Source organism: Ambystoma mexicanum, chromosome 2p (genome assembly GCF_040938575.1).
Source record: "Ambystoma mexicanum isolate Mex_15411 chromosome 2p, UKY_AmexF1_1, whole genome shotgun sequence".
Lineage (NCBI taxonomy): Eukaryota > Metazoa > Chordata > Amphibia > Caudata > Ambystomatidae > Ambystoma > Ambystoma mexicanum.
Window position 1 is genome coordinate 970777726 of NC_090923.1, and position 26299 is coordinate 970804024.

Sequence of the window (26299 nt, forward strand, 5' to 3'; positions counted from 1 at the left end):
GTCTCGGAGGAGGAGGAGGAGTTGAGTAGTCGAGGCCAGGAGGGAGGAGGAGAGGTCAGCCCACTCGGAGAGGAAAGAGGTAGTCTGACCAGGTGGCCGAGTAGCAATGCTGAGAGAGTGGCCGGGAGAGAGAGAGCCTACAGACGAGGCATTTGAAGGAGGAGTAGGCCTGCGTAGGAATCAGAGGTAGGAGTCCACTCTGGGAAGATCAAGGCTACACCCCCACCAGGATGGTTGGATCTGGGTACAGAGAGGATCTTGTAGCCATCAGACAGGAGAGTGTCAAAGCTCGTGACAGAGCTGGCCGTGAACCATGTCTTGATGAGACCGAGGACATAAAGTTAGTTCTTCCAGGAGACGGCAGATTTCAGAGGAGCGAGAGTTGAGAGTGGCAATATGGAGAATGTTGCCAGCCTTGAAAGACTTCTGGAAGGGGAGGGTTACAAATCGAAGGTATGCCCTGCAGAGGTATAGAAGGAGCCCGAGGGGGGGCAGAGGAGGAAGGGGATGTGATGCTAGATATGCATCGGAGCGACAGGGCCTCCGTATACTTGTCCTTTACTGCTTTTTATCGTGTGTTCTGTCTTGTTTTCCGCGCAGGAGTTCGTGTGGGAGCTCTTACTGTATTTGGTTTGGTGAACAGACCGTTGGGATACCCATATGGCACCCTGGGTGGGGGTACAACCCTCTGCCACTAGTGTAAGTTTTTGCTCTGTGTGTGGCCCACAGAGCAGGGTGGTGCAGCTCTGTGCTGGATTGACAAATGCCCCGAGCGTCCTCCATTTTGGGATGCCAAGGCCCTGTCCTTGGAATCCGTGGCTTCCTGATGGGAAACAAGATGGCCCCTGTGGCCTCTTGCTTTCTATCGCCTGTTACCTTACTTTTTCCAAAGTCCCGTGAAGCCCCGACTCTGTCCCAAAATGAAGCTGGTCATAAGGCTAGTTGATCCCACCAGCCCGAGGGAGGAAGTCTTCCCGTACGGTCTTCCCAGTCAACAAAAATTGGGTCAGCACAGCTGCAGGGCTTCACCGGGCACTTTGCGGTCCAGGAGGGTGGTGCTGGTGTGTCTTCACGTCTTCATCGGATGTTGTCCTCCAGTGGTCTACTCTGCCTCTAGTCCCAAAAACCTCACCTTTTAAGCAGGTTCCCATTCATTCACAGCCCTAGGCTGTCAATCGCCCAGCAGGTGACACCTACAGACAAAGGACAGGGACGTTTTGCGACCCTCCCTCACTTTCCAGACCCAATGGAACCTGGGCTGGATTCAGGGCTGAAGCCAGCCAAAGGCAAAATGCACAGAGGACTCAAACCCAATTTAAACAGAGTAAAAGCCCAGAAGGAACTAACTGACAAGAAATGGCAAAAAAAGAAGACGGGCCATTTTGACACAATGGGCACCCAGGGGCGCAATACTGCAGCTGAGGATTCAGCCTGCGCTAAAAACGCACAATGGTAGGAAAATTAAACCACTGCCACCAGCCATTAATTGTAGTGAGGGTAACATAAAAATGTTACATGAGAAAGTAGGAAAAGGGACTACTAAGTAACCCACCAGTACTTCCATATAAGATGGTTTGTACTGGACCTACATAGGAAAAACCGGTATTTAAAGTCAATTTCACTTTACTACTCTTGGGAACAGTAGTTTACCCAAGAGAAGGTATTTAAACCTTAAGAGAAATCCAATGGACTTCTCTGTGGCACTGTACTGAAGATGCTGTGTGTCACAATGCAAAAAGACGATACCTGTAGAATTTGGCAGACTCCAAAAACTAAAAGATAGAGTCCAAATCAGATAAAAATACTTGAGAGAGTGAAAAAAGGTCTCCCTGACTCCAGGATCAAAATTAAAAGTCCTAAAGTCCAGCAAAAGAGCTGGGGGTCTCGAAGGTAGAGGGGAATTAGCACAAAAATGAGAAGTCTCTCTAACGCTTTCATTCCGTTTAATATTTTAATAATGTGTTCTGGAATCACATACATAAGATTGTAGGTTGATAACTAGTGGCTGCAGATATTGATCTATATACTTAGATTCTGTGATCCAACCAATACCACTAAGCATATGTCTCACTTCTGGTAAATCTTGATAAGATGTATGTATTTTTGCAAGAAAATGGATTGTGGGCAGGGTTGGTTTCTCTTTCCAAAGGTATGTCCTGTCATCACCCCGTTTTTTTAATCTCGCTGGAACTTCGGTGGCATCCATGTGGACCTCCCGAAGCACAGATGTGCTCCTCTCAGACCCCTCACCACAGTGCAGAACCGAGATACAAAGATTCCAACTGGCAGTGATCGTTAGCTACGGGTGCTGAGAAAATGGTGCCAAAACTGCAAGCCAACACAGGAATACGAAGAATTCTGTGCTGGCCAGGCCCTCTCTCGACTAATGCTTCAGGAGCCCATCTAGGCTACCCACTTTCGTTACCACAAACAAGGACTAGGAAGCCAGGTTTTCAGCCGTACATCCAAAAGGCATCCAGCTGCATCAGCTTCACTCTAGAGGTACTGTGGGGCTCTTGGTAAACTTACCTGGAGCTATTTGTGTCGCTCCTTTGCTTTTGCAGCACTGTTTCTACTGTTTGGGTGTTCACCCATTTTCAGTCGCCTAGGCGTACCAACCTGTGCCCCTCCAAGAAAGCTTCTCCTAAGCCCCAGAACTTTTACAAAGGCCAACTAACTTGTTACTTGTGCTAAGAAGATTTGCATCAGAACTGTCGCATTCCTATTCATTTGGGCATTGCTGGTTTCAGAACAGTAAATCCTCTGAACCTCCTGGCCTGGGTGTTGCTGGTTTCCCTCCACAAACCTGAACTGAAGAACTCCTTTCATGTTAGGGAAAAGACTGACTAAACCTTTTAAGAGTTGCTACTAGTATTTCTTACTTGTGATTGTTGCTTTTTACAGTCTTGAACTTACCTAAACTTGAATAATGCAGAGTTTATTGAAAATAGCCCTTTTCTGACCTGAACTGAAGTCAGTCTGTGTGTGGATAAGAAAAGTATATAACAATTTACTCCCCTGCTTTTTTCCTCCTTACTATTCCGGATGTCAGTTTATTAGTTGATACCAATATTCCCTTCGTTTCTAACTGCCTTGTTTGTGTATATATACAATAAATCACTATTTTTGATATAACTGCAAGTGTGTACATGTGTGGGTCTGTGTGTTCTAATTTCTTTGTACTGATTTACAGCTCACATTCTTCCTCCTAAAATGAGCCTGGCTGCTCTGCCATTCTAACAACCTTGGGTAGTACAGGCCTATATTAGAAGTTGGGGCCCTAAAACCAAGGAATAAGTCTTGTAGAGTCCAATACCAGCTGGACTGTAGAAAAACTTACCTACCAGGTACTTAATCGGTTTCGTGTAACGCCCTTGTGTATTAAGGTGTTTAAGCCCCATCTTAACATAATCCTCTCAATGAAGGATAACAATGTTTCCTTCTTTGTCAGCTTCCTTAACAATTAAATCATCATTGGCTAAATTGCTCAGTGCTCTACATTCTTGGTGAGACAATTTCCATATGCTATAGGTGAGTGTTAAGATGTATTTTTGTCCATTAGTCGAAGTAGGTTTTATAGTGTTGCCTTATAAAATGTCCTGATTGTGCCATTAGGTGCTGTTGCTCGTGTTAATTTGGATCTAATTTTCAAATTTGAATAATTTATTGTCTGATTCACTCTCCATATCTCGAATGATTTGCATACTGATATGTTAATATCCTCATCAAGGGACAAAAGTAATTTAGTGTCTTGGTTGGTGCTGAACGTAAAAGTGCTAGGTACTGTTCTCATTGGAGGAGTGTCAGTAGACTCCTTTTATGAAAATTTTGTTTGTTTGTTTCCTTATAAACCTTGAGATCTATTTGTGTTGGTACAAAGTCTAGGTGTTTTCTAGGTACAAATGACAACCTTTTGTTCAGCACTTGTATCTCGAAGGTATCTACAGTTCTGTCTGGGAGATTAGTAATCCCGTTCTGTTCTTTTTTTTTTTTTTTTTTTCGGATGTGGTGTAGTCAAGAGTTTTTTATTCTGACCCTGGACTTTCTTGTTTCTGTAGTCTTGTTTCCTTCACTTTCATCTTCCCTTTATCTCACCTCCTTCTCTATCTGTATTGTGTGTTGAAATATTTCAAGCAACCGCATCTGCAAATCTCAAGTGTTTTATATTGCCTAGTCTGTTCCCCCGCTTGAATCGTTTTATTGCTTTAAAAATCCCCTTTTTTCTTCTGTTGGTCACTCGTATGTGCTGTTACTTTTTGAAGTCTCTGGTCTTTCACTATCGAATCTGTCTGAACTTACAGGCGAGGAGTTCGATGTACTATCCTGTGACCGTGGTGCTCTGGTAGTGTCATTGTATTTAGGCTGAAACATATAAAACCTATTGTCCCTATAATCCCCATTGTCCCTAAAAATCCTAGTTTTGCGTAACTTCTTGATGATTTCTTAGAATTTGGTTAAGGGTCTTATAGTGTTTACCTTTTTGGAGTGTTGGATGCAGGCATTTCTGTAATTTCCTGTTTGAGTCACTATTTGTGCCTCTATCCTCTTGTGCTCCCTATCAGCTCTGAGTAGCTCGATCATGTTCCTAGAACTCTTATTAAGATTCTCCTCCCATTTGTCTGCAAGATCTTTGTTAGGGAGATTTCTCATTTGTATGCTTCAACCCCTCTCCTAGTGAGACCCCCAGCAGCTTTTGCTACACCTTTTTCTTTTTAGCCTGAATGAGGGGAGCCTTTTTCCTCTCATTCATTCTTCTTTGTTCTGACTTTTGGAACTTGTTTCTCTGTGTTCCACCTTCACTATGGAGTCTGCTTTCATCCATATCTCTTCAAAGGCACCCGTGTTTAACTTTTGCAGCACTTGTGCAGTGTTGCTGGGAACCCCTTAAGTTCTCCTTTGAGATTCTTTTACTATCCTCAAGTAACTACAATTCTTAAGGGTAGAGGGATACTTGTATGCTTCCTGAAACTTTATATTATGAGAGATTAGCACATATCACCTTGTGTTGAGTGCTAAGTGGATACCTAGTACCCCTTCTCTTTGGTCCTGTGACTTTAGTCACATAGACAACCATATATTTATGGCTGGTGGTAATGGACGTGTTCTACCAACTATTGTGCTATGTTTTACTGCATACTGTATTTACAGTCCCAGTTTTGCACAATAGGGTCACCTAGGTTCTAACATGATTGCTCCATTCTTACTCTTATGTCCTGTCCCCTTTCCTCCATTCTGCATGGGAGTCCCTTCCTAGGGACGGGAGACAGAACCTTTTTCACCAGAAAAAAAACCTTCTTCCTCTTTAAATTTAGAGGCGCGGGGGCATGCAGCCCTGGGAGCATGCGCTACCCTGACTCCACACCTCAGTCCCCTTTTCCGTGTCGACGGGAACGGGCCGATTTTCACCAGCGCTCCTTGCTTTGGCTTCAGCCATGTAATTCCACGTGCTCTTCCCCCAGATACTTCCATCTTTTTGTCATTCAGGTACTTGGTCCTCTGGTGTCACGCTCCTCCCCGGCTCATATCGACTTCAGGTTTCAGCAGGTTTCCAGCCTGCAAGGGGCTCTTTCCTACATCTGACCCCCACGCTCTTTGCCTCTGCTGTCTTGGCCCTGACCACGGCTGGGCAGGTTGTACCGCGTGCAACGCACTCACTCCACGTGCACTGAAGAACAGGCTAGCTAGATGGAGGGAGTTCTTTGAAAGATCGCCTCCAGAGGACTTGATGGACTTCGTCAGACAGAGATCGAGGCCCAAGGGAGGGCCGCTGTTTTCCATTGCACCCCGTAAGGGCGAGTCCTTTCCAGGGAAGCGTCCTAGCGAGAGGAACCTCTCGGGTTCTCCCACCAACACAAATCCCGAGGCTAGTCCAGCTACCAGACTCACGGCTGAGGGGGGGGTCATCGGATCCTTCCAGAAGCTGTGCTGAGGGACCGCAAGGTTCTTTTACTGGGTGTACACCCAAGGGGCAATGCCCTACCCTAACGTCCCAGGGGGTGCCCGCACGCAGCACTACCGGTGACACTGCCGAGGGCAACCGTTCTTCTGAAGTCCTACTAAGGGCTTAGTAAAACCATTCAACCGAGGCATTACAAGACTCCACTCTTAGTATAAGGCTGTACCATCTGAGCTCATGGTAGCGTAGACGGAGCAGCCAGGCTTACCTTAGGAGGGAGAGAGGGCTGTAGAATCAGTACAAGTGAAATTGCAATACAAATGATCCAAAGAAACACTATGTATGTAAAAATAAAGGTTTTATTTCAATACAAGTAGGCCCAGATAAATCTAGGGGTAAGTAAGCACTAAAACATTAAATGAAATCACACTATACGAAAGTACACAGACCCAAGTATAGACCTTATTTGAAGTCCCTAACAGTAGTTCTAGGGAAGTCAAAACCTTTTCATACACATTCAGTATAGGTCCAGCCTTTCCTGGGGAGTAAAAACCAATGGTTACTTTTTACAATTACATTCAATAATGCAAGGGAAGTAGACACTTCCAGTTGTAGAATGATTCTTGGCACAAATCACTTAATCAGTCAACTGGGCAATATACTTTTGGTGAACAGTGAAGCACTTATTCTAGGTGCAGTAAAAAACCTATAACTACTTTTGTCATAACACACAGTTATGCTAGGTGAGTAAAACCTAAGAATGCAATATACAATTACATGATTGAGGTAAGCAGTAACTCCTGTAACTTATTTTGGATGGCACACCGCTAACAAAAGGTAAGTAAAACCCACATACTTTCTTAACCTCACAATGAAGGGGAAAGTAAAACCCAACATTACACTTTACTGAATAGTTATTCTAGGTAGGCAACAACCTAACGCAGACTTATTCTGGACAGGCTAGCAGCAAGCCAGGGGAAGCAAGACCCAGTTGGGAGACACTCATACAATTATCCTCAAAGGACTAATCTGGTGATACCAACACTTTAATTTTGGGCAGAGGCACAACCTAACAACCTAATCACAGGAGAGTAAAATACCTCCACATCTACTTTCTATTAGACTGGCAAAACTGTTGCTAAGGAAGAACAGATGTTAACCATACTTTTAAGAATAGTGCATCACACATTCAAGATTAGTAAAAACATTTGTAACTATTCACCCTTAGAATTACAGTTACCAACCAACTCTTTACAAGTAAGTAACTTTGAAACACTTATTTTCTTTTCTAGGCAGAAGTCCCAGTCCCTTGAAAGTCTCTCCCTTATTCTTGAAGCATGAGTGTTCTCAGTGGCAGAAGGGGGGGTCACTAGGACTATTGACAAACAGGCAGTGTCCGAATAGGTTCTTTAATAGCAGAAGTCAGAGTTCCTTAGGAAAACTGGACAAACAGATGAGTACTTTACCTTAGAGTTAGAAGAGGGTCCAGGGGTTTCACAGAAGAAACCCTGGCAGGATTCTAGCAGTGGGACTGGGTGTACTGGATGAGAGGCTATCCCCATCACAGGAAACAACCCACAGCTACACAGAAATCCTAATGGGCTTAAGGTAAGTATGTATCCAAGCTAACACAGTACCTCAGCATTGACAAAGATTTTGCAGCAGGAGAACTTCAGGGTCTGCAGCCAAATACCCAGTCAGTGGATTCCTTGTCGTGGAGACTGAAAACAAGACCTCAGAAGGGACTTTGCAGCAGGGATCGATGAAGAAGGCTCTAGGCAAGGTTTCCCTCGCAGCTGAATGCAGTTCTGCGGATTTGGCACCTTTTCAAGGAGCACAGAAGAAGACAGAACATCGTGCTTGAATTCTCGTCATTACAAAGGTCCAGCACTCTGTTGAGGGGACTTTTCAGACTCGATTTGTCTCTGGAGATCCACCAGGATGCCCACGGTTTCAGCGAGATTTGGAATTCCCAAGAGTGTGCACTGCACGATGGCTCGAGGTCCCAGGTTATAGCAACAACGCAAGATCGCAGCAACGCATGGAATGGCTGAAAATGCAGATCTTGAGTCTGGTGGGTCTCACCAGGTTCTGGGTCGGGGTTGTTGTTTTCAGAGGCCCCGGGTCGATTGGAAGGAAAGGCTAGAGAAGGCTCCGGTTACACAGCAGGCTCTCTGGTCGCTGGAAATCGTTTCACCTGCGTTACCTTCATCTTCCTCCTCGGTTTCGGTTCCAGTGGTAGACATGTGTTCAGATTCCAGGTTCGCAATATTTATCAGGAATTGTAGCACAACCTCTGCATTCTCTCCCCGCATTTTACAAGAAGGGGCGGTCTGGTTGTCCAATCAGGACAGCCAGCCCCCCACTGGGATTTGTCCCCATTCAAGCAAGGCTTAAGACAAAGGGCTGGGGAGTTTTGGACTCCTCCCTCACTTCCTGCTCTCAGACAGACTGGAGCCTGGGCGGGGAGTCCAGGGGACTCCCGCCAAAGACAAAAATCACACAAAGGAATTTCCCGCCCTGGATGTCAGGGGAAGAAACAAGAACAACAAGAAACACTAAAATGGCGAAAAAGGAAGACCGGCCCATGGGACAAGCTAGGTCCCTTTACTGCAGCTGTGAACACAGCCCGCAGTAAAGGTGCACCAAATTAATACAAGGTATCACTTCCACCAGCCATTGAAAGTAAGCTTGTCACTGTAACAGAATTGTTACAATGTATCCCCTTTCACACTAAAACTGTATCTCCCCAGCACTCCACATAAGGTGGGGTGTGCTGGTTTCACTGAACAAAATGTAAAAGGCATCCAAAGATCCTGTCTACCCTTGGGAACTGTAGTTCACGCAAGGTTAGAACAAGAAAGTTAAAAGGGGAGCCCCTAGGGCAACCTTGCAACAGGCACGTATTGCTAATTTTATAAAGAGGATAACTTTAAAAAGACACAATGGAGAGTCTTAAAAATGACACCCATGAAAAGAGCTAAAGATAGTGTGGAAAAAAAGTTCCCACTCACTGAGGTATTATGGAAAAATATCCCACTAGTAAAGCAAAAGTTCTTGAGTTGAACCAGGAAAGGAAGACTTACCAGTTCTGTGCAAATCTTGCCTAACACAATACGCCTTCGAGGCCCTGGCCTGAGGAGCAGGTTAGTTCTCGTGCTCCACCGCCAAGAGTCTTGGAGTAGGCAGCGCCCAGATAGCCAAGCACCGCGGTTTTGGCACGCAGCTTGACAAAATGGCCGCCTTGCCAGACAAAATGGCCGCTCCTCCGATGCAACTCCTAGGAACAGAGCATGTGGGAGAATGAGTTTCAAAGTGGGACTGTCAACCAGGTACGTGGTCTGCAGTTTATCAATCGGCAGCCGAGACAGCGTGTGCTCTGGCCCCAGCAGCCTCCAGCCACTCCGTCGATATTGCCTGCCGCCTCTTCAGCCTCCGAAGACAGGTTCTTCAAAGGTTCTTGGCGCTGATGCGAACCCCTCATATGTGGGTCATCCTTCGGGATGCAGCCGTGGGCTTGCTCCCTCCGGTCACTCCACCAGCGCCCATAGTCATTAATCCTATGTCCCCTGCTTCCACCTTCGATTCCGAGTCCCCTGCTTCCCACAGTACAGGCGCTTCCACACCAGCCTCCGGTTTATTCACTCTGTTATCTTGAAAAACAGTACTCGGTCAAAAGAAATAGCACATACAGTTTAAGATTGTCGCAGGCCTGATGTAAAGAAAACTGGGACTCAGAACTATGTACAATGAACGATTTGCTTGTTCCACACTCCTAGAGGCACTGGTGGACACAGACGAGGAGGAGGACCCTGACACGCCGTCATCCACAAAGACCTTCCTCGACCGGTTTGCAGGTTTGGCAGAATATTTTGCCTTCCTCAACCAGAGGTCAAACATCCCGAGGAAGGTGTCTTGACAGAAGTCCTCCACCTGAGTCCCCCTACCAGAGCGGGTATCCCGATGTAGAAAGAGGTATTTGCCTTGGCCAAAAAGGAGTGGCTCAAGCCCCACTTGGCCCAACCCGTCAGTCGGCGCCAAGTATAGGCAGATGGAGGGGGATCCACTCTTGTTGTCGGCCCACCCTTAACCGCACTCTACTCTTAGCCTCAGTCGTCCTCGGCCACCCGTCCATGGTGCTGCTAGGCAAGGAGAAGATCTTGGAGGCGTACAGGAAGAAGCCTCTCGCCTCTCTGCACCTGCGTCAATCCAACACGGATGCCATGCTGGCAGCCGTTAACCAGAGGCTTTGGCTGGAAATAGTGGACTTCCTTCCAGAACTTCCGGCACGGAGCCAAGCACGATTCAAAGCTGGTAGCGCAGGATATCATGGAGTCTACCGTGGCCCACATCAATACCTCTGGCTGAGCCATATGCATCGCCACAGACATGAGGACTGCCTGGTTTCAGGCTACTAAGGTTAACTCTGATGTCCAGGAACGCATACTGGACCTGCCGTTCAAGGGTAGTGACCTCTTTCACTCTACCACCGATGAGGAATTGGATAAGGAGAACAGCTTGCAAACTGCAAAGTTTTCATCTATCCTAACGAAGGCCACGCCCAAGGCATACACCCAGTCGCATCAACGTTCCGACAAGGGGTGGGCGTGGGGTGGGTGTTAAGCGGTTCCGGGGCTTCCAGGAACGGAGGTCGAGGCAGCCTGGCGGCTCCGATTCAACACTGGCAAAAACAACAAAGGGGGAAGGGGGGCTTTTTCCAGTCCCCCTCCTCCACAGCAGCCTCGGAGGGAAAGAAAGCATGATGCATCCCTTCGGGCCCACTTGTCTCCGGTGGAGGACAGGCTTGCCTTCCACATGCAATTTTGGTACCAAAACCTGGCATCCAAAGAGGATTGGGCTTCTATTCCAGGATTTTCGCCATACAAAAGAACTGGGCTGGCCTGAGTTGTGCTGAACCGATCCATCCTCAACCTCTCCCGCCCTCTTCAGAAATTCAAGATGGTTAGGCGAGCACTCATTGCGGAGACACTAGAAAAGGGAGACCGGATGTGCTCCTTAGGTCTGAAGGACACTTATCTACACATCCCGATTTGGCAGCCACCTCGCTCCTTCGTGCGCTCCAGGATCATGGACTGTCATTTCCCATATAAGGTGTTACCCCTTGACCTTAACTCAGCCCCCAGGGTATTTACCAGACTCATGAATGCAGTGGCAGCCCTCCTCGGGGCCCAGGGCCACCACCCACACCACCTCCGCACTGATGAACACACTCCACGACCTGGGGTTTACTATCAACCTCAGGTCTCAGCTACAGCCCCCACAGAGCCTCACCTTCCTGGGCCTCATCTGGGATACGAGCTCCGAGAAGGTCTTTCCCTCGGAGGACAAGATTACGGCCATAAAGAGAGCCACTACTCACTTCCTTACCAGAGCAGTTACCTCGGCCTGGTGGTACCAACACTTATTGCGTATCATGGCAGCGGTCCTTCTGGCTGTGCCCCACACAGCCTCATTGAATCGGGAGAAGGGCTCCCAAGCGGTGCCGGTCAGCATCCCTCCTTCTCTCCACTCGGACCTCACAAGGACTGCAACCTGCGGACGGGCAGGCCCTTAAGGCAGCTGGCCCCGCAGGTCACCATCACTACGGACTCCTCCCTGGAGGACCACTCTGGACAGCCACAGGGTCCATGGAGTTTGGACTCAGCAGGAGTCTTGTATCGACTGGCTGGAGCTTTGGGCCATCTGGCTGGCTCTCAGAGCTTCCCTTCAGCTCATTGGGGGCAAGGCTGTCCTTATCCTGACCGACTACTCCACCAGTATGTACTGTCAACTAGCAGGGGAGTACCAGGTCCCCGCCATTGATGCTGCCTAGCGGTCAGCATGTGGGAATGGGCCCTGGAGAACAACAACTACCACATAGTTGTCCACCTTCCGGGGGAGACCAGCAGACTGGGAGTGGACAATTGCGAATGGCAATTCAACAACTAGGTGCTGCTGGAGGTCTTCAGCAGGTGGGAGCATCCTCAAGTGGATCTGTTTGCCTCCTGGATAAACAAAGTGCCAACAGTTTGCGTCCTGGCAGTGGGACGGCATGACACCCTATGCTTTTCCTCCCACACCCTTGGTGCACAGGGCGATCCGCAAGATAAAGGAATCTTATCATCTCTGCATCATTCTGATATCTCCATGGTGGCCGTCGAGACCGTGGTTCTCCGAGCTGCTCAGCCTCATGGACCGACCTCCCATTCACCTTCCGATGGGGCCAGCCCATCTTCTGTCCCAACAGGGGGGCAGGATCATCCACCCCACCCCTCAGAAGTTAGTCCTCGCAGCCTGGTTCCTGAGCAGGCCACCCTAAAGCACCTGAGGCTATCAAAGGCTAACCTGGAGATCATTCAGTGCGCCAGGAGCAAGGCTACCAGGAGCCAATACAAGAGTAAATGGGTGAGGTTCTGTCATCGGATGGACTCTAAGGAGATTGACCGCCTTACGTGCACGTTGGATGATGTCTCGGCACACCTTGCGCACTCAGGAGAACAGGTGGACACATGTCGCACCTATCTGTCAGCCATATGGGCCTACAGGAATTCAGAGGAGGAGGGCTTCTCCCCTTCCAACCCATTAGTCCAGAAACATTTGGCAGGCCTTTCCAGGCTCTACCCGCCCATCAAGAAGCCACATCCTGTGTGGGACATCAATGTGGTGTTGGGCGCCTTGGCTCACAAACTCTTTGAGCCAATAGCGTCCATAGACATCAGGCTGGTCACCTTTTTAAACAGCTTTGTTAGTGGGCCTCACCTCCACTCGCCGAGTCAGCGAGATCCAGGCTCTGGTGGCTTTTCACAGGGATAAGGTAGTCCTGCGGACTCACCCTGCGGTCCTACATATGGTAGCCTCCTCTTTCCATCTAAACGAGGAAATAGTCTGTTTTGTGCTGACCCCAAAGTCGAGGCTCAGAGAGTCTTGCACTGTCTGGATGTCAGGGGTGTTCTGAAATTCCATCCAGACAGGACCAAAGGCTTCCGCAAGTCGGACGAGTACTTTGTCAACTTTGGGGGATCTAGACCTGGGTATCTGGCATTCATGCCCTCTATTGCAAGGTGGATGGTTGCGGCCATCAAGGAGGCTTACGAGGGGTAGCACAAGCCGCTTCCAACTAACATGCATGCCCACGCTGTTAGGGCCAAAGCATTGCATTCCAACTGCAGGTTCCGTGGAGCATCATCAGCAGGGACCCACCCTTATCTGGATGCCACTCTCTCCTTCGATAAGCAAGTGAACTCCCTAGGGTTAGGAAAGATTTCATAATTGTAGGTAATTTCCCTTCCATGTGGCCACCCCCAAACTTTTTGCTGCTGTTTTACACCCTGACCTAGACTTTGCCAGAGAAGCGCAGCCTTCCGCCGCACTCCTCTGGGCTTTCGCTCCATTCTTACGGGGAAACTGACATGCCCTTAAGACAGTCAGTACCGGGAGACTTTGTTTCCCTTAGTCCTTTCCTCGTGTTGCAGCTTTTGAGCAACATGAAACAAGAGTGCACCGTAACTTACATTACTGTGCTCTTGGGTCTCTAGTCATTCCAATGGCCCTAGAAACTCTCGCTGGACTTATCATGAAATGTGCAAGTGTGTCACGGACGGGACTGGTGGCAGCTATCGTTTCTTTGTGTTTTGAACCCCTTTTTGCCATGTTAACCCGCGCTTCCCGCGTTTGGCCCAAATGGGTGGCCTGGCCTCCAAAATGGCCATGCCACGAGGTTCTCTGTCCTGTCCGCTGACTGTCTTGCCCCTTTACGTTTCCCCAGGTCGAGCCGACCGGGGGCAGTCCTTATTTGGTCATGCACTTTCCCGCGAAACATAACGCATTCGTGGGCTTCTGCATGCCTTGTGTGTGCCTCCAGGATGTGGGCTGGGATGTCAGTTCCCAATACACATCCTGGGTGCCAGAGAGTCTAGAGTGTCCTGAATGCCTGGGACCACCGTGGTCCGTGATAGGTCCACGTATGGTGTGAGTGTTTATGAGCAGATCTCCCATTGGGCCCTCTCCGTTTTTGCGCAAAGGGAACTCTGGATAAGTGGAGCCTGAAAAACCCACTACCAGGTCGATCTCCTGAGTTTTCACGAACAAAGGATAAGGAGCCAAGTATCCTGCAACTAAGAAGCTGAGTCGAGGAATCGCTGGTGACCCGCTGAAGGTTTGGTACCCTGCACTGCTGTCGTCCTGCGAGACCACTCGGCCTCTGATCGAACGAGAAGGTCTGCGAAGGCGCTTCGACACTTTAGAACAGTGGGAACAACTATTCTCGGCATCTTCACCAAATCCTGTACGTAAGCCTTCGGAAGCGTCCCTGGGCCATCCAGTGGACTGACCAGCCTACACAGGAACCTTGCTCGGTCACCTCTGTCTGGCTTACTGCTAATCCCGTGTCCTCGGCACTCTCACACGATTCATACACTTGGCGTTCCCAGGTTTGAAGTGTGATGTGTGCTTTGGGACCGGAATACATGCGGTTGCCTAGTTGCCCTGCTGTGGTAACAAACCTGTGCGTGTTCGCTGCATTTGGGACACCCTCGACCCTGACTCCTGCTGTCACGGAATCTACACGGCGTCGAGACATCCTGCTGATCGCATCTGAACCTGCCAGTACCGAAACGGAACCGGAGAAGCCTGGGTCTGCCTGCATCGGGGACCGGTGAGTAGTCTATATCCTAACCGGTCGCCCTCCCGCAGGAGCCTGTGGCTTTCCATCGGTGTCGTAAACGGCAACCCTTTTCCGCACTCGCGCCCTGCTTCTGCCCACAAGTGGAGGCCGCACTTGAGTAGCGGGGAACTGTTCACCATCTTTTTGTTCACCTCTCTGAACTGCCTGATTTCCCTGAAGAGACTCCCCTTTGCCCGTTGGCACTCGCGTGTGCAGGTACTTTTGAGCACAAGGCTCCACTCTTCGTAGGGCTCGGACTTCCTTCTAGTTAGGTGGCCTCTGATGTCGAATTGGGTGTAACGATTACTTGCACTGACTGTTTTCCTCCCCATCTAGTTAGTCTGCATATTGAAAGAGGCGTCTCCTCGCAAGGCACAAAAATGGAAATGATCCAAAGAATCATGGCGTGGCAAGAAGCTCAGCTTGCCGCTATAGCTTCCGAGGACAGTGCAGAAGGAGGTGGGGCTGCTCTCACTGGTATAACTGACAGTTCTGCCGTTGCACTGGTCCACCGCGACCATGAGGACAGGGAGGATGAAATGTCCAATGTTTCCTCTGCCAGTGCTGATGGGAAAGCCATACTTGAATTCAAGAAGCAAGAGCTGCTGTTTAGGCAGAAGGAGCTCGAGTTCAATATGGCCAAACTCCAGGAAGAGCTTGAGTTCAATAGGGCCAAGCTAAAGATCGAACAGGCAGAAAAACAGAGACCGGGATCACCATTTGGAACTGGCCAAGCTTCAAGATCCAAGGGTCCTGGACGTGGGTCTAGGGCCTCATCTCATCCACGGTTTCCAAAAGATCTGCTCAGTGTGTATGAGGAAAAGAATGACATTATGGACTGGCTGAATACATTTGAGTATGCATGTGAAGTTCAACAAGTTGACAATGCTGATAAAATTGCTTGGTTACTCAGCAGACTGCCCCATTCTGGCTACAGTGCCATTATGGAAATGTCGAAGGCTGAGCAAGCAGATTTTGCAATGTTGAAGCAAACTCTCATTTTAAAGTTTGGAAAGACTCCTGCCCAATATTTAAAACGATTCCGAGAGTATAAGAAAAAGTAAGGTGGTACTTGGGTATCTTATGTAACCGAATCCTTAAAAAACTTGACTGGCTGGGTTGAAGGTTATAAGGTTTCTACCTTTGAAGCTATGATAAGTCTTGTCATGCTGGAACATATTTTTGCATATTCTTCCCCTGAGCTTAAGCAGCATTTGGCAGATTCTAAGGAGATAGATCCAAAGAAGCTTGCCATTGCAGCAGATTTGTGTGTGTCACATTGAGTGTCCCAGAAGGACAAGACTCATCCTGGTAAGCAGGAGGAAGGGAAAAAGTCCAAAGATAAGGAGGGTGGAGAAACTGATAAATCTTCTTCTCAAAAGGGCCACAAAAAGAAAAATAAGGGTAAGGCACAAGAGAACTCGGAGGGTAGTGGAGGTCAGCCTCTGAAACAGAACTCTGGTTATAATAAGCCTCCCTATGTAAACAGACCCAATGGATCTTGTTTTGTTTGTGGAGCAACTGACCACGTGAAGGCGGATCCCAGATGTAAGGTCAAAACCTTGGGGGTCCATTCTGCTAATCTGGCCATCTCCTCCTACGAGGAAGAAGAGATTACCGGAGCATCCTTCTCCTCAGACTCCTTTCCCATTGGGATAGAAGCGGAGGTAGTTTTAGTTTCCCTGGGTTCCCGGGAGCCTAAAGTCGCAGAGGCTTATGCTAGGATTCCAGATAACACCAAGCACTACTTTAAAGACAGTGTGCTGATCAATGGAGTAGATACTCCAGCTCTTAGGGATAGTGGGTGCAGTCGAACTGTAGTGGATTCTACCTTGGTAGACTCAGAGGAAGTTGCCAGAGCTACTCTGATGCCCACTAAGTTGGCTGACGGCCCACCTCTCATGTTCCCAGTAATACCTGTAAATCTTACTATCAATGGTACAGCAGTCAGGATTCCAGTGAGCATTCAGAGAAGCGTCCCAGGAAAGGTCTTGTTGGGCAACGATCTCCGAGCATTAGGGCTCGTGGGAGACACTGCTGACAGACCCTGCACAAGGTCTCAAACAAGGGCAGCACTGACCAAGATCAGTGAGCTGCCCCAGCAAAAGGGGAAACCCAAGGCTAAAGGAGTCAGAAAACCAAAACGAGGGAAAGAAAATATTCCCCTGAACTCACCTACAACTGCGGTGGAGGAAGTTGGTCAATCGCCCGGACCTGACGAGGAGGCAGCGATACCTGAAGTATTTGACCCTAATGACCATCCTGAACTAAACGACTTGTTAGTAGAATATGGCCCTGACCGGGAAGAATTCAGTAAAGGCCAACGTGAGTGCCCATCTCTGGAAGGCCTAAGGAGACAGGCCTGCTCCCAGCTTGAGGGTGAACCTCCTGGGAAGCATCGGATTTATTGGGAAGGTGGACTCCTATATAGTGAGCCCACAGAGTCTGCAGAAGGAGACGATAGGAGGTTGGTGGTTCCCCTTGCTGTAAGACCCTTCCTCCTGCAGCTGGCACATGAAGTGCCCCTTGCCAGTCACCTTGGTATTAAGAGGACCAAGCAAAGGTTATCCATGCACTTCTACTGGCCCAAGATGGGGGTGCAAGTAGAAAGTCACTGCAGGAGTTGTGCCTCCTGCCAGTTAGCTGGTAAGAGTGGCTCAACAATCCAAGCTCCATTGGTACCACTCCCAGTTGTGGGAATACCATTCTAAAGGGTAGGGATCGACATTGTTGGTCCCCTTGACCTGCAAACATCCTCAGGCAATAGGTTTATCCTGGTGCTGGTCGACCATGCTACCAGATATCCTGAGGCCATCCCATTAAAAACTGTAACTGCCAAGTCGGTTGCAAAAGCGTTACTTGGCATCTTTACTAGGGTTGGCTTCCCTAAAGAAGTTGCGTCTGACCGAGGCAGCAAATTGATGTCGAAGTATATGCAGGCTATGTGGAAAGAATGTGGGGTCACCTACAAGTTCTCTTCCGCATACCAACGGTTCAACAGAACGTTAAAGAGTATGATTGGGGCTCTGGAAGAACCCCAAAGAAGAAAATGGGATATTATTTTACCATGCTTACTGTTTGCCTTCCGAGAGGTACCACAGGAGGGTGTTGGCTTCAGCCCCTTCGAACTTCTGTTTGGTCACCCTGTGCGGGGACCCTTATCCATAGTCAAGGAGGGATGGGAGATGCCCACTCCCCCTATTACTACCAACGTAGTAGACTGTGTTAGGGCTCAGAAAACGGATGGTACTCCTGATGGGTCTGGCTAGTGACAAGTTGAAGGCAGGACAAGCCCTGGTGAAACATTGGTATGACCAGAAAGCTTCCCTCATAAACGTCACACCTGGTCAGCAAGTCCTGATCATGAATCCCATAAGGCCTAGAGTTTTACAGGATAAATGAAATGGTCAGGCCTTTACACAGTGGTAGAGCCCCTGGGTGAGGTCAACTATTTAGTGGACCTTTTTAGAAGACCTGGACAGGCTCCAAAAGTGTTCCATGTAAATAGGCTGAAGGCATTCGTCCCAAGAGTCGAAATTGCAGCACTGCTACTGGCTTCAGTTGTTGAGGAAGAGGAATCTGAACCTCTTCCTGACCTGTTCCAAAGCGGTCCTTAAGATAGCTCCTTTGAGGGTGTCCGAGTGGCCCCTCACCTGACTTCTGATCAGCAGGCTGAGGTGAAAAGTTTGCTTAGGCAATTTTCCCCCCTGTTTTCGCAGTCCCCTGGTTTGACACCTTGGTGCAAACATAACATAGACACAGGAGACAGTGTACCTACCAAAAGTAGAGGTTACAGAATGTCAGACAAAGTACAGTCTTACATTAAGATAGAGGTCAACAAAATGTTAGATCTTGGGGTGATTGAACCCTCTAGTAGTCCTTGGTCCAGCCCTGTGGTTTTGGTTCCAAAGGCAGGTACTTCTGAATTGAGGTTCTGGGTGGATTACAGGGCTCTGAATGCTGTCACCAAGACAGATGCACACCCCTTGCCTCGAACAGATGAGCTGGTGGATACCTTGGGTGCCTCCAAGTATCTCAGCACGTTTGACCTCACTGCAGGCTATTGGCAAATAGCCCTAGCAGAACATGCCAGTGAGAAGACAGCGTTCTCAACACCAGACGGTCTTTACCAGTTCAGGGTAATGCCATTTGGTTTGAAGAATGCACCTGCCACTTTTCAGAGGCTTGTGAATCGTGTGTTAAACGGGTTGGATGAATTCTGTCTTGCATATCTGGACGATATAGCAGTTTTCAGCGCCACTTGGGAAGACCATGTGAAACACCTCGGGATTGTGCTACAGGCTCTTCAGAAAGCACACTTGACCATAAAGGCTAGTAAATGCCAGATTGGACAAGGCTCCGTGGTTTATCTTGGACATGAAGTAGGTGGAGGGAGGATACAGCCTCTACCCAGTAAAGTACAAGCAGTACATGACTGGCCTACCCCCACTACACAGACCCAAGTGAGAGTCTTCTTAGGACTCACAGGGTATTACCGCAACTTCATGGCAGACTATGGTACCATAGCTGCCCCTCTGACTGCTCTCGCCACTCCGAAGAAACCCAAGAAGGTAACTTGGACCGACGAGTGTGAGAAGACCTTCAATGGCTTAAGACTCCTTGTGCCAGGCCCCTGTTCTCAGGGCCCCTGATTACCAAAGACCTTTTATTGTGCAGACAGATGCCTCTGATACTGGGATAGGAGCTGTACTATCACAAGTAGATGAGAAGGGTAAGGAACACCCTATTGGTTTCATTAGTCGCCAGCTTAAGGACAGAGAGCTCAGATGGTCCACAGTAGAGAAAGAATGTTTCTCTGTTGTGTGGGCCCTACGGAAGCTGATTCCCTACCTCTATGGGACCCACTTCACTGTGCAAACTGACCATAAGCCCTTAAAGTGACTAATGAACATGAAGGGAGAGAATCCAAAGTTTCTTAGGTGGTCAATAAGTGTGCAAGGCTTTGACTTCACTATTGAGCATAGGCCAGGTGTCCAACAAAGCAATACTGATGGGTTGTCCAGAATGTTTAACCGACCTGAACAAGAAACTCATCCAGGGGTGGATTAGTTCCCCCTGTCCTTAGTCTGGGAGGGGCGAGTGTTAGGAAAGATTTCATAATTGTAGGTAATTTTCCTTCCATGTGGCAACCCCCAAACTTTTTGCTGTTGTTTTACACCCTGATCTAGGCTTTGCCAGAGAAGCACAGCCTTCTGCCGCACTCCTCTGGGCTTTGGCTCCATTCTTACGGGGAAACTGACATGCCCTTAAGACAGTCAGTACTGGGAGACTTTGTTTCCCTTAGTCCTTTCCTCATGTTGCAGCTTTTGAGCAACATGAAACAAGAGTGCACCGTAACTTACATTACCGCGCTCTTGGGTCTCTAGTCATTCCAATGGCCCTAGAAACTCTCACTAGACTTATCATGAAATGTGCAAGTGTGTCGCGGACGGGACTGGTGGTAGCTATTGTTGCTTTATGTTTTGAACCCCTTTTTGCCATGTTAACCGCGCTTCCCGCGTTTGGCCCAAATGGGTGGCCTGGCCTCCGAAATGGCCATGCCACGAGGTTCTCTGTCCTGTCCCCTGACCGTCTTGCCCCTTCACCTTCCCCCAGGTCGAGCCGACCCGGGGCAGTCCTTATTTGGTCATGCACTTTCCCGCGAAACACAACGGTTTCGCAGGCTTCTGCATGCCTTGTGTGTGCCTCCAGGATGTGGGCTGGGATGTCTGTTCCCAATACACATCCTGGGTGCCAGAGAGTCTAGAGTGTCCTGAATGCCTGGGACCACCGTGGTCCGTCCACGTATGGTGTGAGTGTTTGTGAGCGGATCTCCCATTGGGCAATCTCTGTTTTGGCGCGAAGGGAACTCTGGACAAAAGGAGCCTGAAAACCCCACTACCAGGTCGATCGCCTGAGCTCTCACGAATAAAGGATAAGGAGCCAAGTATCCTGCAACTAAGAAGCTGAGTCGAGGAATCGCTGGTGACCCGCTGAAGGTTTGGCACCCTGCACTGCTGTCGTCCTGCGAGACCACTTGGCCTATGATCGAACGAGAAGGTCTGCAAAGGCGCTTCGACCCTTTAGAATAGTGGGAACAACTATTCTCGGCATCTTCACCAAATCCTGTACGTAAGCCTTCAGAAGCGTCCCTGGGCCATCCAGTGGACTGACCAGCCTACACAGGAACCTTGCTCTGTCACTGCCGTCTGGCTTACTGCTAATCCCGTGTCCTCTGCACTCTCACACGATTTGTAGACTTGGGCGTTCCCAGGTCTGAAGTGAGACGTGTGCTTTGGGACCGGAATACATGCGGTTGCTGAGTTGCCCTGCTGTGGTAACAAACCTGTACGTGTTCGCTGCATTTGGGACACCCTCGACCCTGACTCCTGCTGTTGCGGAATCTACACGGCGTCGAGACATCCTGCTGATAGCATCTGAAACGGAACCGGAGAAGCCTGGGTCTGCCTGCATCGGGGACCGGTGAGTAGTCAATACCCTGACCGGTCGCCCTCCCGCAGGAGTTGTGGCTTTCCATCGCTGTCGTAAACAGCAACCCTTTTCCGCTCTGGTGCCCTGCTTCTGCCCACAAGTGGAGGCCGCGCTTGAGTAGCGGGGAACTGTTCATCATCGTTTTGTTCACCTCTCGGAACTGCCTGATTTCCCTGAAGAGACTCCCCTTTGCCCTTTGGCACCCTCGTGTGCAGGTACTTTTGAGCACAAGGCTCCACTCTTCGTAGGGCTCGGGCTTCCTTCTAGTTAGGTGGCCTCTGATGTCGAATTGGGTGTAACGATTACTTGCCTCCCCATCTAGGTGGTCTGCATATTTCTTGCTTCTAATTCCTTAGACCCCTTGGTCTTGTATATATATTGTGTTGCTTGTGATGTGTTGGTTTATTGGAGTTTTACCGTGATTCTTTACTATGGTCGATGTTACAAAGGCCTTGTAATAAATTTATAATATAGCACCTGTCTGGAATAATTTGTAAGCGTCCTTGCTTTGTGTGCTCATTGCGGGCTTTCAGTCACCCTCACCCCTCTTGAGGCCTAGCCTTGACCGCCGCCATCGCTACCCTGATTGGTCTGGCTTGTCCAGAGGTTACCCTGTTCCAAGAAACTAGGCTGGCCTTCTGAACCTCTGCCCCTCCAGGACAGAGTTCAGAAATCCATCTCAACACTTAGCATCAGCTACAGCTTAACACATGTAAGCTCATTAGAGCAGGTAAACACTTCATCTCAGACAACAACTGCATTATTTTAGCCAGAGCCCTTACTTTGTCTAGGCTTGATTATTGCAATGCCTTATATATTGGTGCCAACAAATCGGTCCCACACAGAATCCAAATCCTACAAAATAATACCTTGAGAGCAGCTCTCTGTATATCTAAAAGATCACATATATCGAAGCTAAGGCGTAATAACAACTGGCTGTCTACCCAAGACAAAATCCTTTTAAAAGTTGCATCCCTCAAGTATAAAGCAATGAATAATGCTGCGCCCCACATCTTACTGATAGATTTGTAAAGAGAAGCTCCTCCAGACCCTCAATCTCTAATGTCAACAGGCTCATCATTCTGAGATTCAAATTGACCAAGGCTTCCCTGTCCGACCATCAGAAGTATGGAACTCATTGGCACACCCGTTACGCATCGAGCAATCTTACCTCAAATTTAGATCCAAATATATCAACCTAATGAAGTCTTCTAACAACTAGCCAGTGCTTACCAGTTCTTCATGCCACCTTGCTTGTATGTATTCCCCATCCTGATCTGTACATTTCCACTCCTGTTTATTTGTGTAACTACTAATGACTGTATATTAGCTGTGTAACTGCTATCACCTGTATATTATCTGTAACTATGTAACCTGAAGCTCTGCATATCCTGTACTGCTGCGCCTTGTTACCCTGGGGTTTGGTGCGCATTATAAATGAATAAAACAAACCAACCCTAGGGCTACATTCATTTGTAATCACCCATGCAGTATGGAGGAAAGGGTACGGGACGTAAGAGTAATTATAAGTTACTCACCCTAGTGACTAACGTACTCTTAGTCCTCTTTCCTCCACACGTCCCACCATCCTCCTCCATCCCCCAATAATACTGGTGTCATTGAGCAATGTTAAACATTGTCGATGCATCCATGGGGATTGAGGTGTGGCGCCCATGGGTGGAGTCGGGGTAGCACATGCTCTCAGGGCCGCACCCCCGCGCGCACCTCCAAATTTAAGGGGGGGGGGGGCAGGTTCTGTCTGGTGAAAAGGGTTCCTGTCTCTCGTCCCTAGGAAGGGACACCCATGCAGTATGGAGGAAAGGGGACCAATTCACTAAGGGGAGTAATTTATAATTATTTTGCCATTTCTATTATGGTTGTTCTTTGCTAGCCTTTCTTCTACCATTTTGGGAGGACTCCAGTGTGTCTAGGTAGACAGGAAGTGGGGGAGAGGTATTGAGTCCCCTGCCCTTTGTCTGCCAGAGTGCCTGAATGGAACCAGTCCCCACTGGGGGGGCTGTCTGTCCTGATTGGACAGCCACCCGCCCCTTTCAGTAAAATGCTGAGAGTTTGCAGAGGAGTGTGTGTAAAAACTGAATCAAAGGCGAGGTTCCTGGAGTGAAGGGCAAGTGGACCACTGCAACTCAAGTAACTGAAGGACGACCAGAGATGCCTGCAGACCCTTCCAAACACTGTGAAGCGACTACTGCTGTCCTGACCGAGCTTTCTACTCGACAGAGGAGCTCTGAAAAGGGTAACTCCTTCCCTTTGTCTGGTGGGACCAACCAGCCCTGAGACAAACTACAAATTGAACCATCTCCTGAGGTGCTGTGCCTTTACAAAGCTGCAGACAGTGAATAACAGGAGACCTCTGACCCATTTGCAGGGCAACGTCTTTGCAGGGCTGAATCCATACAAGTCTTAGGTGAGCTCCAGTGGACCTCCAGAGTCAGGGACCGACTCAACAGTCCCCTCACCAGACTGCAGGACTTCAAAAGCGAAGATGATCAACCGGGCGAATACCGTCCTTTGTTGGTGCTGAGAAAGTGCCAAAAACGCAGACCGACCAAGGAGACGGAAAGAATCTGTGCCCAAGGGTGAAGCAATGGCCTTTGAAAAGTATTAAGAATGTCTGTGTGTGTTGGTTAAGTGAACTAAGTATTTATGTACCTTATTGTAACCTAGTTGGTCGCCTATGCAGTGCTTGAAAGTTTTATATTGCTAAATGCCCCCACAGCCTACGGTCGTCTAGTCTCCCGACAGACCTTCTCGATGACTGATGACCGCTTCGTGGGTTTCCTGCCACCGACGCATCTACAACTACTCAGCGACTGTTCCACTGCTAGACGACTGGCGACCGAGTGGCCTTGGCCCTCCGGCCAGGCCCTTACAGTAGGGAGAGTGGGGTCTTGAGTTTATTCCTCTGAGATTGTATTTCCTTTACCCCTCCTTTCTCTTCTTGGTCTGGCTGCTGCTACCCTCTGCTATGGGAAGGACTTGGTTTAAATTCTGTGTAACAGAAGATTTCCTTGGAATGACACCCATCGCCGATGCAATCGGTGTCCTCTTCGCGAACACGACCAGGCTCATGCAAGGCCTGTAAGCTCTTTCGACCGAAAATGTTGAAAGACAGGCAGACTGAACGGTCGGCGGCCTACGCTATGCAGGCCGAAAGCCTTCCTCCCGTTGGTACTGTCGCTTCGGACGAGGAATTCGTCGGCAGCCATGGCTCCAAATTGGAAGTCATTGACTTGTCATCAGAGCCTTCGGGTTCCCAAATGCCCGTCCCTGGCCCTGACAGACAGACCACTGACACTGTGTAATGGGGAAATCACACCCAGCGACAAGGGCTTCCACGCACCACGTGTACACAAGCACACAACCCCTAAGGCCTCTTCGGAGTCGTCGAAGAAGGGCACAACGCCCACAGGGGCACCAAAAAATTTGACGGTGCCTTCCGAACCTCGCGGTTCACCTCCCTCCACGCAACCGCCTTTGTGACATGCGACTGGGCATACCTCGGGAATGGGCGTTCAACCTAAAAAACACACAGTCGTCGACACACCATCCAAGGGCGCACAAGCGCCTAAGGCCTCAGTGGAGTCACTGACCGTGACTGCGCCTTCAAAAAGCCTTGCAGCTATCATTTTAGCAGACCACAGAGTACAAGGGCACCCCCTCTTGTTCAGTGGAGTATTCTGAGGCCCCCCCAGCCTCTCTCTAAGGCCTTATTGGGAAAACTCCCCCTCCTGGTCAGCCTTTTCCTACTCCAGACACTTCTGCCTCTTCTCTACGGTCTAGGGAGAGGTTTGAGCAATACATGGACAAAACGGCCCAGTTCATTGACTTTTCAGACCGGTACATTACACCCAAAAGGCCCAGGGAGACGAGGACTCCTGCCCCATTCCTTACAAATTGCAGAAATTACCCATCTCTGCACAGGGACACCAGGAAGATATCTTGGAGGTCCCTGATGACCTAACACAGGACGACTCTTATGAAGACCTTAAAGGGATAGTCCAGTAAAAAAATGTATTTAAAAAATAGGCAACATTAAAAAAAAATACTAGCACTTTTTTTTTAAACTTTCTATATAAAATTTTGACAATTTTCACAAAATGGATGCGCCCATGTGCTTGCTTTTGCGAATTTTGAGCTTGAATAGCTCAAAATTTTACATAGGAAATTTAAAAAAAAAAAGTGCTAGTATTTTTTTTTATGTTGCCTATCTAATTTTTAAATAAAATGTTTTACTGGACTATCCCTTTAATCCTTTTGCACAAGACCCAACTGATCAGGACCCAGACTGGGAACAGGATCAGGCAGAGGATCAGGGCCCTTGGCTATCAGCAATGCATACCCCTGACCCGGACGCCATCTGTCTAGATCCCCTTTCTTCGCCACAGAGGATTTGTCACCTGTTGACGATCAGATGTTGTTTATTGCCATTTTAAAAAGAGCAGCTGATCATTTTCAAGTTGCAACGCATGAAGACGCTCCAGACTCAGACTTCATGGAGGATACCCTAAAGGAGAAGGCCCCGACTAGTCAAGCTTTCCCCTTACTAAACTCTATAAAGGGACTCCTAGACGCCTCCTTGCTGTCCACTTCTCACTTGGGCGGTCAACCCCCGGGTTGAGAAATTATTCAGCCCATCACCTTCCGACCCACTCTAAATCAGGGGTCTTGCTACACTGGATTCCCTGGTGGTTCCTACCACTCGGAAGAGGGCGGGGGTTCCACTGTCCTCAAAGGAAGCCCCTCCGGACAAAGACTCTACACATTTTTATGCTCTGGGTAAGCGGGTTACCGTCTCTGCAGCCTACTCCACAAGGATCGCAAATAACACCACTCCCCTGGCAAGTTACAGTGATGTCCAATGGGGCCTAGTTCAGGATGGTCTTCAAGATGTTTCAGAGCCCACCGATCTCGCCTGCTGGCGGTCGTGGCTGAAGGCAGACAAGTAACACATAACATACTGAAGAACGAGCTGGACTGTGCTGAGACTGCTGGACGCACCCTAGCCCAGAGGACCTTACTTAAGACGCGCCTGGTTTAAAAACACCAGCTTTAAACCTGGAACTCAAGCCTCTCTAATCAACGAGCCATTGGAGGAAGGTGGTTCATGACGATCTAGAGACAGCAAAGAAAACATGAAACACTAAAGTAAACCCTTCCACCAGCGTGGAGGCTCTAACTAACGCTGGTCCTTTCGTGGCCAATCTTTTTCCTGCCATCCCCTCGGCAAT

The 26299-nt window shown here is 48.8% G+C and overlaps 1 protein-coding gene across 3 annotated transcripts in view; it reads left to right on the forward strand.

Annotated features, from left to right (window-relative positions):
• SPTBN2 (spectrin beta, non-erythrocytic 2) overlaps positions 1–26299 on the forward strand; it is a 1293574-nt gene that overhangs the window by 1119385 nt on the left and 147890 nt on the right. The window lies entirely within an intron of this gene.